Source organism: Kogia breviceps, chromosome 19, assembly GCF_026419965.1.
Source record: "Kogia breviceps isolate mKogBre1 chromosome 19, mKogBre1 haplotype 1, whole genome shotgun sequence".
In the NCBI taxonomy this organism is placed as follows: Eukaryota; Metazoa; Chordata; class Mammalia; order Artiodactyla; family Physeteridae; genus Kogia; species Kogia breviceps.
Window position 1 is genome coordinate 55,770,350 of NC_081328.1, and position 15,632 is coordinate 55,785,981.

Below are 15,632 nucleotides of genomic sequence, written 5' to 3' on the forward strand. Positions count from 1 at the left end.
CTATTTTTAGTTTTCTGAGGAACCTCCAAACTGTTCTCCACAGTGGCTGTACCAACTTGCATCCCCACAAACAGTGCAGGAGGGTTCCCTTTTCTCCACACCCTCTCCAGCATCAAATGATGAAAGAATTTATAAAATATCTCTTGCTTGCTCAAAAAGGATCGCAGCTGAATGGCCATTTTTTTTTTTTTTTTTTGTGGTACGCGGGCCTCTCACTGTTGTGGCCTCTCCCGTTGCGGAGCACAGGCCACAGGCTCCGGACGCGCAGGCTCAGCAGCCATGGCTCACAGGCCCAGCCGCTCTGCGGCATGTGGGATCTTCCTGGACCGGGGCACGAACCCGTATCCCCTGCATCGGCAGGCGGATTCTCAACCACTGCGCCACCAGGGAAGCCCTGAATGGCCATTTTTATCTCCTTCAGAAGGAGGAGGAGGATTGGAGTGAAAGCCAGATGTGACTCTGACATTCAGTGTTCGATGTAGGTGGTTTTAAATGGCAGGAGAACACCTCGGAAGCAACAGGAAGATGATGTCATCAGATGCTTGGAGTCCTGTCCCCAGGAGAACTCCTTGTGGCCCCATCTTACAGTCAAAGAACACCTGGAGTTGTATTCGGTAGTGAACGTACTGGGTGAGGAGGATGCTGCCCTTAGTATTTCAAGGTACAGAGAGAAGCCTCCTTCACACTCTTTGTAGCTGGAGGAAGGGAGGAATATAGAACTTGCTCATTAAATATGGAGAGGAGCTGATGAACAATGTCTTTACTTTTTATGCAAATAAAGTGGTTGAAAACCTGAATAAGAGCCAAATCATAAGATTTATTATTTGGGACAATGTGAATGGAACTTACTGTACTCTTTACAGATTGAAAATGCTAGGGTTACCTACAGTGTCTTAGGTAGGGCCATCTCGGTGTTTCCTGCAGGTTGGTGGACGCACTGAAGCTGCAGGACTAGCTGAAGCTCCCCGCAAGGCCTTTCCGAGGGAGCGAAGAGAAAGGTAGGGCGGAGCTTGGGGTCCTCTACGCACCCCCAGGTCGGTGGCAGACGCGGCTCCTCTCGTTGCAGCTGTGCTTCGCGCTGAGCGTCCTGGGGAACCCAGCGGTGGTGCCTCAGGATGAGCCGTCCACACGGATGGACCCCGAGGGGCAGCTGCACGTGTGAGGGGCGTCATGCGAAGTGTCCGAGTCAGCAGTGTAAGTCTGCAGTGATTACTCCTTTAGTTTTTTTTTTTTTTTTTTTTTTTTTTTTTAGTGGTAACAGGCCTCTCTCTCCCGTTGCGGAGCACAGGCTCCGGACACACAGGCTCAGCGACCATGGCTCACGGGCCCAGCCGCTCCGTGGCATGTGGGATCTTCCTGGACCGGGACACGAACCCATGTCCCCTGCATCGGCAGGCGGATTCTCAACCACTGCGCCACCAGGGAAGCCCACTCATTTAGTTTTCACTCTTGCTCCGTTAACCTTTGACGCCCACACCCTCTATTACTTGATTCAGTGAAACTTGATACAGTCTTCAGAATTCCTCAGGGGAGGAAAAATAGACGTTTTAAGAATCACGTGGACTCTTGACTGTATTCGATTGAATTTTCTTTCTCTTGCTGCTCTTCCCTGCCTCATTCTTCTTCTGTTTTATTTTTCAGTTATTGAAAATCCTACAGTGTGGTGTTTCTCTGTACTTCAACTATTTTTTTAACAAACACTATTTTACTCAATTTTCAGGTGTCTACTTTTCATTCCGTGAAGCCTATTGATGTGGTGGTATAATTACGTAATGTGGTACAATTTCTCTTCTTTCTCTCTAGAGCAGAGGTTTCTTTCTTCTTGTAACCAAATCGAACATTCTCTGTGTAGGCTTCATGTTCATTCCCATTCATCTGTTTTTCCCTAATTACTTTCAAACTACCCCTTACTTCATCCTTAGGCTGGCGATTCAGGCCATTGTTAAACACACCGAGAGGGGCGTGACCTCCTGACCACCCAACACACTGCCGAGGCTGAGGCCATGTGTGACCGCGTGGCCGTCGTGGTATCCGGAAGGCTGAGGTGGGTGCCCGTCCAGAGCCAGCGCTCGACCCCCAGGTTCCTGTAGAGAGAGTGTCTGTTCCCTGTGAACAGACAGCTGATGCTTCTTAGCTCCTTGATCTATGATCAGACACCTTACTCTGCATCTGCAGTTGAGGGAGAAATGAAGAGACACATATTTTATTCTTTCAGCTCTTCTTTCTCTTCCCTGGACTAGTTGTATTGGTTCCATTCAACATCTGAAAAGCAAGTTTGGTAAAGATTATTTACTAGAAGTAAAAATAAAGGAACTCACCTAGGTGGGGCCTCTCCACACAGAGATTCTGAAGCTTTTTCCACAGGCTGCTCGGCAGGAAAGGTGAGGGATTCTTTTGGCTTGGGTGACAAGGTATAAGGACTTTCCAGCACACGGGGCCTAGTCTTACACTGGTCCGGACAGGAAGAAAGCCTCAGCTGCTTGTTTATTACGAAACAAGTTGTTTGGGGGTCACTAGGAAGTACAGAGGAAAGACAGCAATTGAAAAGTTATGTTCAGTGAGTGTTTCATACTGAGAATAGATGGATGGAGTGTGTGTGTGTGTGTAAATGGTGGAATGAGAGAGTTAGGAAGTACAAACAAATATAACCATCAATTTAATGGTGTTTCAAATAGACAATGAAAATTCTGTATCAGCCTATAGCAGTTTATCAAATATAAAATTGCACCAAGAGTCAAACAGCCTCGCATGCTTTAGAAAGATTGACTCTATCCTAAATTAATTGATTATAAATCATTTGATCCTCCCAATGGTTCCTTTAAAGTTGTATGAGGTCAGCCATGAGTTACAAGTAAGGATAACCAAATCCACGTGAATAGCAGAATAAGGTTGAATTTAATTGAAAGATGTTTTTTTTGTTTTTTGTTTTTTGTTTTGCAGTAAGCGGGCCTCTCACTGTTGTGGCCTCTCCCGTTGCGGAGCACAGGCTCCGGACGCGCAGGCGCAGCGGCCATGGCTCACAGGCCCAGCTGCTCCGCGGCATGTGGGATCTTCCCGGACCGGGGCACGAACCCGTGTCCCCTGCATCGGCAGGCGGATTCTCAACCACTGCGCCACCAGGGAAGCCCAAGAATTTTTTTAATAGGAGAGAGTTCAACAGGTTTTAATTCTTGTATAAGAGATTGAAAATTAAATGCAGAGAAAATAATTTGATAAAAAGGTCCCAGGGAGCACGGAAAGATTGGCTTTTGAGAGTAAGAACTGTAACACGAAAGATACCACAGGCTGAGTAAGAAAGATTATCAGAGCTATTTTTAAGAATTTATCTTGAACATTAAATTTGGGACAACAAGATTTTTGTTGTAATCAAACTTTTATGACTAAAGACATATTTTGGATCAAATTCATGCTTTATCAAATTTAAACTATTTACCTTTTAATTTAAAGGAAACTTCTATTTATTTGGCTGTGCTGGGTCTTAGTTGCAGCATGCAGGATCTTCGTAGTGACATTCGGGATCTTCAGTTGTAGCATGCGAACTCTTAGTTGCAGCATGTGGGATCTAGTTCCCTGACCAGGGATCGAACTCGGGCCCCCTGCATCGGTAGCGTGGAGTCTTAGCCACTGGACCACCAGGGAAGTCCCTAAAGGAAACTTTTTGAAAAATTCTTCGGTTATTTTAGCTGTCAGGTTCTTTCCAATATCGTAACATTAAAGCACAGTAACCTTCACTCGCTTCTCCTCCCAGGTATTCCTCCATGATGGCATATAAATTACCTGTGGAGGATGTTCACCCTCTATCTCAGGCGTTTTCCAAATTAGAGGCAGGTAAGTTTAGACATATTAAGACTTCACGTACGGTGCATATTTTCACGTGGAATACATATTAGATAACTTCAAGGAGAAAACATATCATCAATCAAACCTTGGAAAATTTCCACTGGAATAGTCTTAAAAATTTTGAAGGGAATGTATTGGTGCCCCTTGACTTGGCTTTCCTCCAACTGATTTTCCCTCTGCTAATGAGGAAACCCAGCTGCAAATAAGTCAAACTATTCTGTCCTGCTTCCATTGCCATTGCATACTGTTGGAGCATAATTATCAGCGTGATAGCCCAAAGAACACCGAGGTGAGCTTCTGGCATCTCCATGTTTGTCAGTCAGAGGCTCAAGGAGCAAGGCTGTGGCCCATGGATGGACTCAATCTGTCAATACTCCTTTTTACCCCATTGATCCATTTGTTTACATTAGTGCTGGAACTACATGAAAAATACAGAGATGAGAAGTCAGGATTGATGAGGGGTTTCTGAACTAGTTCCAGAGACATTGACTAGAGTGCACACTAGATACTTATGAGGTCTTGACCTGTAAGAAGCATGGGATTCATTAAAAGGGGACCAGCATGGAGTATACTCCATGGTTTTATAAATGTAGACTAAAGCAATACCCAACAATTGATCTGGAGTCCAAAACATACATGTGCAGAGAATCAAAAGGATATAACTACTGAAATATAGGACACAAGGTACTCCTTAATGAGAAAGTTTACAGGTAATTTATACATGAGTGCATTGCTATCTTTTGATTATCCGTATCAGCACTCTAATTTATCTCAAGAAAATTTAATTACTTAATTACCTCATGGATTTGAAGTTGCTGTTTTTGTTGCCTGCTTTGAAAATACTTTTGGTGAAAAATTTGTGAGCCACTAATGTCGGCCCCATTAAATGCAGTGAAAGAGACCTTTGACCTGGAAGAATAAAGCCTCTCTCAGGCTACCTTGGAACAGGTGAGTTTTTAAACCAGAGAGCATCAATCCAGGTAAACTTTGTGTGAATCTCTGGGTGCAACCATCTTTCAGAAACACCTTGACATTTTCGTTTCCTTATTTATTGTCTCCTACTTAGGTATTCTTAGAACTCTCCAAAGAGCAGGAGCTGGGAAAGTTAATGATGAAGTTGATACAAGAGTTAGATGGAAACTTCTCCTGCAGGAAAAGCCTTAAAACCCTGAATCTCCTAATATTAGATTTTAGGTCTTACTACATTCTTAGTTTCCATAATTCTAGAATAATCTTTCGTTATTACTGCAATTAACAAAACATTCAATAGTTTAAACATCCAATAGTGATTAAGGTTTTAAGTGGTATTTTTAAATTTTAGAATGGAGGCAAGAGGCAAAGGTAGGAAAAGGTAGCAGACAAAATTAACATAACCAGACATTATATTAATCACTAATATAGGCCTATTTTGTGCTTAACATTCATTCAAAAATAGCATAATGTTAGACAAGTTTTTTGTTATTATCAGTAGGACTGACCACCGAGCACATTTTACAAATAAAACACCATAGGCTTTTTTAAACCTACACTTTAAGTATATCATCTTTTTAAAGCATGATTTGCTTAAAGAGCGACTTAATGTGACGTGGACTGTCGGAAGGTCTTATAAGCTGGTCGATGAGATTGCACAGTATATGGCCTTTAGGTGTCATTAGTATGTATTCTGATGATAAGATAAATATTTGCTAATTTCAGAATATATGGAAATTATACGGATGAAGATAACAGTAATCTGTAGTAAAACACCACAGTAAATATTTTGGCTGACCTATATTCAACGTGCTTTTTGTGAGTACTTTTTCAAAGTTGACGTCAGTGAGCACAGTAGTTTTTTTTATTTTTTCACTTAATAGTTCATGAACATAGCCTTTCTGTGTTCTGTAACGGCTCCATGGCATTCCTCTGATGTACTACCGTGGTTTTTGCTTAACCTTTTTACTGTTGCCTGACATTTGGTTACATGCACATTTATCTCTTATAAATAAAGCGGTGATGAGCTTCTGCTGTATCTTCTTTGTTATAGTCTTAGGGTAGGTAGCTCGGATATCAACTACTGGCTCGCTGCTCTATGAAATTTTGCTAACTTTGTTCTCTGACCCATAGAAAAATCCAGTGTCCATCCTGAGCTTCTCAATCCCCCCGGGAACTTTTCATCTCAGGCTCGTTCTTGACTCTGACTTTGCTCATCAGCTGAACTCCGTTATCTGCTCTGTGGTCAGTTCCTTTACCTCCACCTTGGCATTGATTTAAAGGTAAGACTTGGCCCCTTACCTTGATTCTTACAAATGCCTCTTTCCACAGGTATCAGGGAGAGGGTTTGTTTCATAGTTGTGATGGATTATCACAAGCAGTCAAAAAGAGGAGCTCAGTGAAAAGTAACACCTTCCACTTGTCTTTTAAAATATTTTATTATTCATTTTTAAATTTGTTTATTTTTGGCTATGTTGGGTCTTTGCTGCTGTGCGTGGACTTTCTCTAGTTGCGGCGAGCAGGGGCTACTCTTCGTTGAGGTGCCGGCTTCTCATTGCGGTGGCTTCTCTTGTTGCAGAGCACGGGCTCTAGGCACACGGGCTTCAGTAGTTGTGGCTCGCGGGCTCTAGAGCACAGGCTCAGTAGTTGTGGCACACAGGCTTAGTTGCTCCGCGGCATGTGGGATCTTCCCGGACCAGGGCTGGAACCCGTGCCCCCTGCATTGGCAGGCGGATTCTTAACCACTCCTCTACCAGGGAAGTCCCAACACCTTCCACTTTAAAAACACAAGTCCTCCTAACTTGTAAGAATGCTTAAAATGTGCATAAAAATTTAACTTATATTTCAAGCCAAATATTATTTCCTATACATTATATGTTTTCTCATGGATAGAATAGATCCTTGAACATACAAAGAGCAAAGACATTGTCCTTAGTAGCCCTTGAAATACGGGACAAAGTCATATACCGACAACATCAATGAACAGAAATGAAAATAAAACATTTAGCATTTACAATTAACTCCACGTTAACACAAATCAATGTGGCAGAGGTGGGTGGGAGGACGCTAGGGGGAGGGTTTGCTTCATACTTGTGGTGGATACCTGGTTAAAATGCGGAGCTCAGTGAAAAGTAACGCCTTCCACTTTCCACAAATGTTCTCATTCCTGCCAAACAGGAAGTGGCCAAGAAAGGTGCAGCAGGTTTTGTGATTTCTTCTGATGCAGCTATTGGCTGCCGGATAAAAGTACTTCCTTTAACAGATTTCTTTAGCTGCTTTGAGTAGGGCACCCTGGACTTTAACTTTGTAAATTTCCTACTGCTATAGATGAAAAGCATGTAACTCTGCTCGGTTTCTTTCCTTACACCCTTAAAACTGTCACTTTGCAGCTTTTGCCCATGGCTGCAAAGAAGTCATGGTATGACTATCAAGAAGACGCAGTTTTGGAATAGGTAGAACATGTCAGTGCTTTCAGCCATTGTGTCTTAACTAATCACAAAATCTCCTCATCCTTGGTGATTTCATATTTCACAAATCTCTATTCCTGGTAGTATTTTCTGGGCTCCCAGGCTGTCTCCAGTTGCAAGGAATAGGCTCACACATGTTAACTCAGGGAAGGAGGGGCTTGTTGTAATCCCAGGTGTATCAGAGAGTAAGAACAGGACTGAAAGAGCCAGCTTGAAGGTCCTTGTAGATTCAAGATGCACCAGGAATGTCCATGACCCCAGACATTGTGAAACCTCACTGGTGTCCTCGACCCAGGCCGTGCTTGTGGCAGGCTTACTTCTTCTCGCAGTTAACTGGCTACAGCACGCATTGCTCAGTACGTCTTTTCTCAGCCTCCTCCTCCTGCTTGCTTAAAGTTTTTGTTTACTTCGAGTATTAACTTACCCCATGGCCTCCTTTGTCCCTCCCGCCTCCTTGCCTCTCTGCGGGCATCTTTAATCTTCCTCTGCATTTCCCAGTTCAAATCCCAGAGAGCCAGAGTTTGTGACTGCCTTTTCCTCTGTTTGAACTGAGATTTTTACAACGAACAACATATAGGCTAAACACGCTGTGGTCTTGGGCCCATGATATAAGTGACGGTCAGCCTTCCCTTAAGAGCAACCCTGGCCTCATCCGTCAGGAGGGCAGGTTCCCCTGAGGCAGCTATGCAGCTGGGAAGCACCATGCCTGTCATATTCAGTAAAACCCATGTGGAGTTTAAATCCTGCATAGAGTTTTAACCTTTCACACAGACCTTCCTCCCATTGCAAATGGATGAAATTCCGGGTAAAATAAGACAAAGCCACTTTAATACCATGAGAGCAAAAAGCTTCAGCTTGTGTTGCAGTGGCCCGGTGTCGTGTTGTACCGGGATGCCAACCACCAAGGGTGAGGCTGGGAATTGTGTGCCCGCGTGAGGAGCCGTGGCGTAGCGTTGAGGACTTAGAGCAACGATCGCCGCATGAGAGCCGCTTCTACGGAAGGGGCTGCCCAGGCTGGGGCAGCGGGTGTGAGAGGCGGCGCGTACCGCCTGGAGGAGCCGTTCCAGACACCGGCTGTAAAAAAGAGAAGTCTGAGCTGTGCTTAAGCAGCAGGGCAAGAATTTATACTATCCACCTGGTCCGGGAATGCCAACTGAAAAAGTCAGCCTATATCATCAGAAAGGCAAGAGGTAACAAGTTTTGGCGAGGGTGTGGAGAGAAGAGAACACTTGGGCACTGCTGGTGGGAGTGTGAATTGGTGCAGCCACTGTGGAAAACAGTATGGAGGTTCTTTAAAAAGTTAAAAACAGAATAATCACATGATCCGGCAACCCTCCTAGGGGGTATATATCCAAAGGAACTGAAAACAGGATATTGAAGAGATATCTGCCCTTCCGTGTTTATTGCAGCATTATTCACGATAGCCAAGATGTGGAAACCACCTAAGTGCCCTTGGGCAAATGAATGGATAAAAAAGGTCACGCGCGTGCACACACACACACTCACACAGGAATATTTTTCAACCATGAAAAAGCAGGAAATCCTGCCATTTGTGACAACATAGATGGACCTTGAGGGCATTATCCTCCGTGAAATAAGTCAGAGAGAGACAGACAAAAGCTGCATGATCTCACTTAAATGTGGAGTCGAGAAAAGCTGAACTCAGAAACAGAGTAGAGTGGTGGTTTCCAGGGGGTGGGAGAAATGTGGAGATACTGGCCAAAGGGTATAAACTTCAAGTTATAGGATGAATAGTTCTGGGGATCTAACATACAGCACAATGATCACAGTTAACAGTACTGTGTTATATACTTGAAAGTTGCTAGGAGAGTAGATCCTAAATCTTCTCACCGCAGAGAAGAAATGGTTACGTGACGTGATGGAGGTGTCAGCTAACACACAGTAATCATTTTGCCATATAGGAGTGTATCAGATCAACACTTTGTATACCTTAAACTTAAAATAAAGCTGGGAAAAAAGTCAGCCTAAAAGTGATCTGTGGAGCACCTAGGAGGAACAGGAGCTCAGGCAAACACCAAGATCTTTGCAAAATGTGGTTTGTTCCCGATGTGGCAGGAGAGCCAACTGATGCAGAAGCCACCCTGAAAGGAGTGAGAAGCAGCAGTGAGATGCCGGGCTGGAAGCAGGGCCCAAGGGCAGTTCCTGATGCCCGAATGCCTGCAACATGTGGGCGTTTGAAGCACAGCAGTGCACGATGCAGATGGAATGAATACAGAAGCCAGTGCCTCAGAAGACCTAGCGGGATGGCTCTGGATTGGATTAAAAATACTCATGGTTACAAATAAAATCAATGGGCATTTATTGCCCAGAAATTCTCAATGTCTCAATCTATTTGATTTTTAAAAATTGTTGTAAATATACATATAACATGATTTTCTTGAGATAGCCTACACACAGGTGTTGCCTGAATAGGGACACTTACATGAAATATCTAGAATAGGCAAATTCATGGAGGTGGAAAGAACAATAGAGGCCGTAATGGGCTGGGGGAGGGGAGAATGGGGAGTGATTGCTTAATAGTCACAGATTTCCTGTTCAGGAAAATGAAAAAGTTTTGGGACCAGACAGCCATGATGGTTTGCACAATGTTGGGAATGTAATTAAAGTCACTGAATTGTATACTTAAAAATAGTTACAATGGCAAATATAGTCCTTTTGATTTTCAAAAATATAATTTAAGGGCTTCCCTGGTGGCGCAGTGGTTGAGAATCCGCCTGCCGATGCAGGGGACACGGGTTCGTGCCCCGGTCCGGGAAGATCCCACGTGCCGCGGAGCGGCTGGGCCCGTGAGCCGTGGCCGCTGAGCCTGCGCGTCCGGAGCCTGTGCTCCGCAATGGGAGAGGCCACAACAGTGAGAGGCCCGCGTACCGCAAAAAAAAAAAAAAAAAAAAAAAAAAAATAATAATAATAATAATAATAATTTAAAATCTGACATAATGCATGACTGCTGTAAAAAATCGTACAAAGTAAACCGGTCTAAAGTGTGAAAATTCTCTTGCTTAGCTAATACATTTTTCTATCCTATACATGCAGGATAATAGCATATCTACTGTTTCGTAATTGTCTTATTTAACAGCATACTGTGAACATCACACCTTACCAGTTGATTATATATCTATGTCATTTTTTGTGATGCTTGTGTATTATTTCAGTGTTTGGATGTACCCAAAGTTTTTTAGTTGAAAGTTGATTGAAAGATATATAGGTTCTTTCTAAACATCCCTTTTGTAAACAATACTGCAACTAGGAATGTTGCACCTCGGTCTCTGGCAATTCTCTACCTAATCACTTGGAGTACATTCCTAGAATGCCTGGGTCAAAGGTTCTGTACATGCCTAGGCTTTCAACACAGGAATCTCCAAGGAGTTTTCCGGTACACTGCAGCCAGGTCCCTGACTCTACATGAAAGTCAGCTCCTCTAAAGCAGGAATCTCCCAAGAAAGGAAGGAATTAGAGACCGTTGGACATCAGTTCAAGTCAAGTGCCCATTTCCAGAGTACCCTTACTCTATTTACTAAAATGAAAAAGACAAAAAAGATGACAGAAATATACATCTATAATGGGACTACAAAAGGTCCCAGACTCTCATTATAACCCCCAAATAATTTTGTTAGCAACCCAAACATCATTTACTGAACTAAAAGGAAGGTACCAGGAGTCGGCACACATATACTCCTCCGATGGATGAGCAAGGTGATCAGTAAAAAGTGAAGCGGGATTTGCAAGCCCCTGTTCCGTTCTCCCTCCTCGGGGGGTGGGGGGGGGGTCCTGGAAGCACGATCAAGCTAAAGGAAAGTCGCATCTAGCACTGAAGAGATGGCAGAGGTTAGTCTGAGGAAGAAAATGTTCGTTCTACCAGGAACCACCATATTGTTGTATTTTTCCCTCCTCAGAGCCGGCTTGAGGGTCACACGGAGAGAGAAAAAAAAAAAAACACTAGGAAGGACTTTGGATACTCAGCTAAAGCCATCCCCAGGCTGTGGTTGCAATTGAAGTGAAGTGCAATTTAATTCTGTTTTGAGGAATCTTGTATTTACTCATTTTAGAGAGAGAAAGGGGGTGGGGGGCGAGAAGGCAAAGAGAGGGGTTAGCTTACCAACCTCCGAAAAAAGGAAGAAAGGAAAAATGTTTTTTTAAAAACTAACATTGGCTTTTGCTACTAGACTTTCTGAGAGGCGTAAAGGATGACCTCAGATCTGAAACAATTATGCTCCCATATTAATGATAAGATTGGCAATATTTTTTTTTAAAAAACTGTCATTAAGAAACTGTGGCCAGGAACCTGCCTTAAAGACTATATGAAATAATATGGAGATGAGATCATTGTAGCAAATGAACTTCTAAATAAATTAGAATTGGAAATTCAGTATGAAAAACGAACAATTCCCTCAAGGACCACTATGAATCTCTTTGAAGAAGATTATAAAGATGTGGAACATCTGAAAGAAGAGAGTCCTCCCTGTTTGCCTCAAGTAAGAGTAACCTAAAGCTTTATTAGGGACATGATCTTGACACAGAAGAACCAAAATCAAAGAATCTACACTCACAAAGAAGTTCCCCAAAGAACACAGGCGTACTGTGAATACTTAAACAACACCATTTATAACTTCAGCAGTGGTATTCCTGCAGGTGTGAAATCTCGCTTTTCCTATTATCAAGTTAATGCTGTTGGTAAAAAAATCAACAAGGCAGTAGTTAGTAAATATAAGAGCCTACATCAACCAACAAAGTCTATGAGTTCTGTGGCCAGAAATCTCTATCACAGATTTACTGATAAAGAAAGGATACCAAAGGTCATTATTTTATAGTGGAAGCTGACATACAGGACTTCACAGCTTTGAAAATTGACAAGAGGTTTCATCTGATAGTGAATATTTTATGACACTGAAAGAGGCTATTAGAGATCTGAAGGGGGCAGAGAGGACTTACCTATTATGTTACAACCTAAAGCCCTTGTGAGCTTTTGAACTGATCAGCAATAGAGTTTAGAGGCTGTTCCTATAATTTGCTTTTTAATACAATTTTTAAGATTTTTTTTCCTGTTTCTTATAAAAATAAAATACTTTCTGAGGAAGCAGATATATTTTAAAATTTACTTCATTTCACCATATTATTTAACCACTTACCCTGTGAGCCTCTGTGCTAGGCACATAATGCAGCTAAAAATGTTCATGTCTAGTTTTTGTGCTTAGTGGGCAATGCCGCAGACTTCAATAAGATGAGTACAGTGGTAGTACTGGAAGAAAAAGATCAAAAAGTTAAGGTCAAGGATACCCAGGCACTTTGGAATTAAATGTCATTAGTGTCTGACTTCCATCAATGACATCTCAGTCCGCAGGCCAGGCCTAGAAGCTGGACCTGGAAGCAGCTTATGCATCTGATTATTCTGCTTTTCCATACGTCATTAGGGAAGAACTTACCTGAACTGCATTCAGTATAAACCAGACTGTAAACTTCAACCTATAAAGCATTGTAATGAAAGCACTAGGTTTCTCTTCTGCGCCTGGGGACACTGGTCTGTCTACGGTCTACGTATGTTACATCAGTGGCTTGGCAGGCCTTATCCCTGCAGCAGAGAAAGTGTCTCACCAGATGACACCATCATGGAGATGACCACGTAGTACATTACGAACGCTGCAAAAAAAAAAAGAAAAAGGAAGAAAGAAGAAACGTTACATTGACCTAATCAGTTGCCAAGAGTGTCCACAACAACTGACCATCATGCTGGGCGATCTAGACCTCTGTGATGCGGGCCATTAATGGAAAACATTGTTGCCCAGACGAGGAGAATTCAACTATAGAAAGACTGCACCTTAGTAGAGTAATCAGCAAGGTGCTTTAAAAAAGGAACACGGTTAACTCCAGAAACAGGAAATTCCTAAGAAGTACTACGATTTAGAATTCTGTATGAGTCACATTTGGAAGTGCTTGCCAGGCTCAAACAGTTTCCCCTTTTCTGGGGACAGCTTTATCTCTTTTTGGCAGACTCCCAGGGTGGGCCTCTAACAGCTGCACCTACATCATGTGCCTCCAAATTAAGGATAACAACAGATTGGAGCCAGAGCAGTGCCAAACCCAGACGAGCTCGTTTGCGCTCTGTCCCAGAGGTCTGAGTGAGCACTGACGTGCTGGCAGCTGGGGCAGCTCTACAGAGACATCTACAAACCCCTGGTGCTGACATTTTGTCCTAGGGCAATGCTGGTATAATCCTGATATCTAATGCTGGTCATTCTGGCCGCAGATGGATGTCTGTATATGTTCTGCATAAAGCAGATAAGCAAAATATAGAAGCTTGTAAGAGAAAAACATGCAAAAGGAGAAGAAATAGACGGCTAAAGTTCCTGCTGCAGCTAAAATTCCAGGAAACTTGTGGCTAGCTCTGATGTGCTGCTAAACTGCTAAGTTCTAGTGTACTTGAAAGTTTCATTATTTAGAAGGTGAATCATGACCACATCTTTTGTTTTACCTCATTAAAGCTTGCATATAACCTTGGACAGCCAAGCCACCCAAAGTTCACCATCTTTCCAGACACACTGTACCATGGAATTGAAAGCGTAATATAGGAGCCAGTGGACCAAATCAAGTTGGCAAGAAAAAAGAGGTTATCTACCATCTCCACTTAGGGGTCCTCAGCCAGGAGCCCCTCCATCATGTGTACATTCAATGCTCGATCCTCTCACCCTTCGTTGTAAGTGCCTGGGAAGACCCCAACTTTCGTTAAACCTGTATTAGGGAGATCAACACTGGTAGAAGACACACATGAACAAAATGAACGGAAAGTCTCACTTTACATGAGTGAACACTGGCTTCAAGTGGAGCCATGGTTTTCTGCCTGCCAACTCCACTATGTCCCCATAATGTATTCACTCTATCATTGGATTGGATAACTAATTAAATGACAGTCAAGTATATTGCTTCTCACGCTTGAACACCTCATTCTTTTTTTCACTCTCAGGAGAAAACATTGCTTTCCACTTGACTGTGAAATTGAAGCAATTAAAAGAGAATGTCTTCATAAGCTTTCACAACCTCAGCAACCAACCAGGTTTCACTGGACCCATAGACTGACTTTCTTCCCACTAATGTGAATTTCATTCCCGTTAGTGTGAATGAATAACATTCTTCTCTCTAAGGCCAAAATCCACACCTGTGCTCCTAATTCTACCACCATCCCCCCACCCCCCTCAAGAATACTCTCTGTCAAACGCCTGCCCTCCCACAAGGGCTGCTTTTTAGGTGAAATGGGAGATTTCTAGTGACAAATAGATGAAGACAGTGATCCAGGTAACTTTGAGCCCCTTACAACAAACTCTGAGGAAAACAGTGGCATAATACACATGTGAAAACCCTAATATTATCCATTCCCATGCCAAGTCCATCTGTGTTCTCAACTAGCAATTAAAGCTCTACAAAATCATAGAAATCTCTATGATTCATCAGCAGAGACTGAAGAAACGTGTAGGATGACAGGAAGTTCTGCTTCCTCTTCCACAAAATTGTTTACAGTAAATGAATACCTGGTTTTGGCAACTTATCTGTCAAACCCTCTGACACTCAGCTTTTTCTGAGTTCAATTTATTTTTAAAAAACTATGATTTTATTTTAAACTACAGTATCTCCTTTAGTATTCTTTCAGCCTACTGCACAGGATAAATGAGCTATAAAGATATCTTATTTCATGCACATTTAGCTGGGTATAGAATTTGAGGTTAACAGTTCATTTTCTCTCAGCTCTTTGAGGGTATTATTCTATTGTTTTATGACATCTTTTGGCTGTTGATCCTGGGTTGATAATCTGTCTTTTTCTATTTTATTATTTTTTAATATTTCCCCTTCTCCTCTTTCTTTCTATCCCATGTTTTGAAAGCTTACTGCAACATAGTTGTTGGATTTTTGTTTGTTTTTAACTCTGCACAGGATACATTGATTTTCTAATCTGAGAACTCATGTCTTCAATTCCTCAAAAATCTCATACATTTTATCTTTGAACAATTCCTCTTATTTATTCCCTTTATTTTCCTTATTATAAAATGCCTATTAGATGTGCTGGACACCCTCATTCTGTCTTTCATGTCTTTTAATCTCTCTCCAATATTTTTCCATCTCGTCCTGTCTTTGCACTAAATTTCATATGATTTCTTCAGAGGTATTTCTGGTTTATTAATTTTCTGTTTAGCTGTTTCTAATCTGCTATAAAACTTATCTGTAAGTTTTTAATCTTAACTGTTATTAATCACTGTGTCTTTAAATAATAATGGGTTATTTTCCTATTAGTCTTCCTTTTCATTGTCTCCTATTTTAACTAACCTATATTACTTCTTTAACCTTTTAGTT

The 15,632-nt window shown here is 42.2% G+C and overlaps 1 long non-coding RNA gene and 1 pseudogene across 1 annotated transcript; one reads left to right on the forward strand and one right to left on the reverse strand.

Annotated features, from left to right (window-relative positions):
* Positions 1-1,670: 1,670 nt before the first annotated feature.
* Positions 1,671-12,534, reverse strand: LOC136793203 (uncharacterized). The gene is made up of 4 exons (XR_010838179.1): positions 12,425-12,534; positions 3,434-3,654; positions 2,319-2,513; positions 1,671-2,169 (listed from the first exon to the last, which is right to left on the reverse strand). It is a non-coding gene; the product is annotated as an uncharacterized lncRNA (long non-coding RNA).
* LOC131746732 (spindle and kinetochore-associated protein 1 pseudogene) lies at positions 11,368-12,207 on the forward strand (annotated as a pseudogene).
* Positions 12,535-15,632: the final 3,098 nt, after the last annotated feature.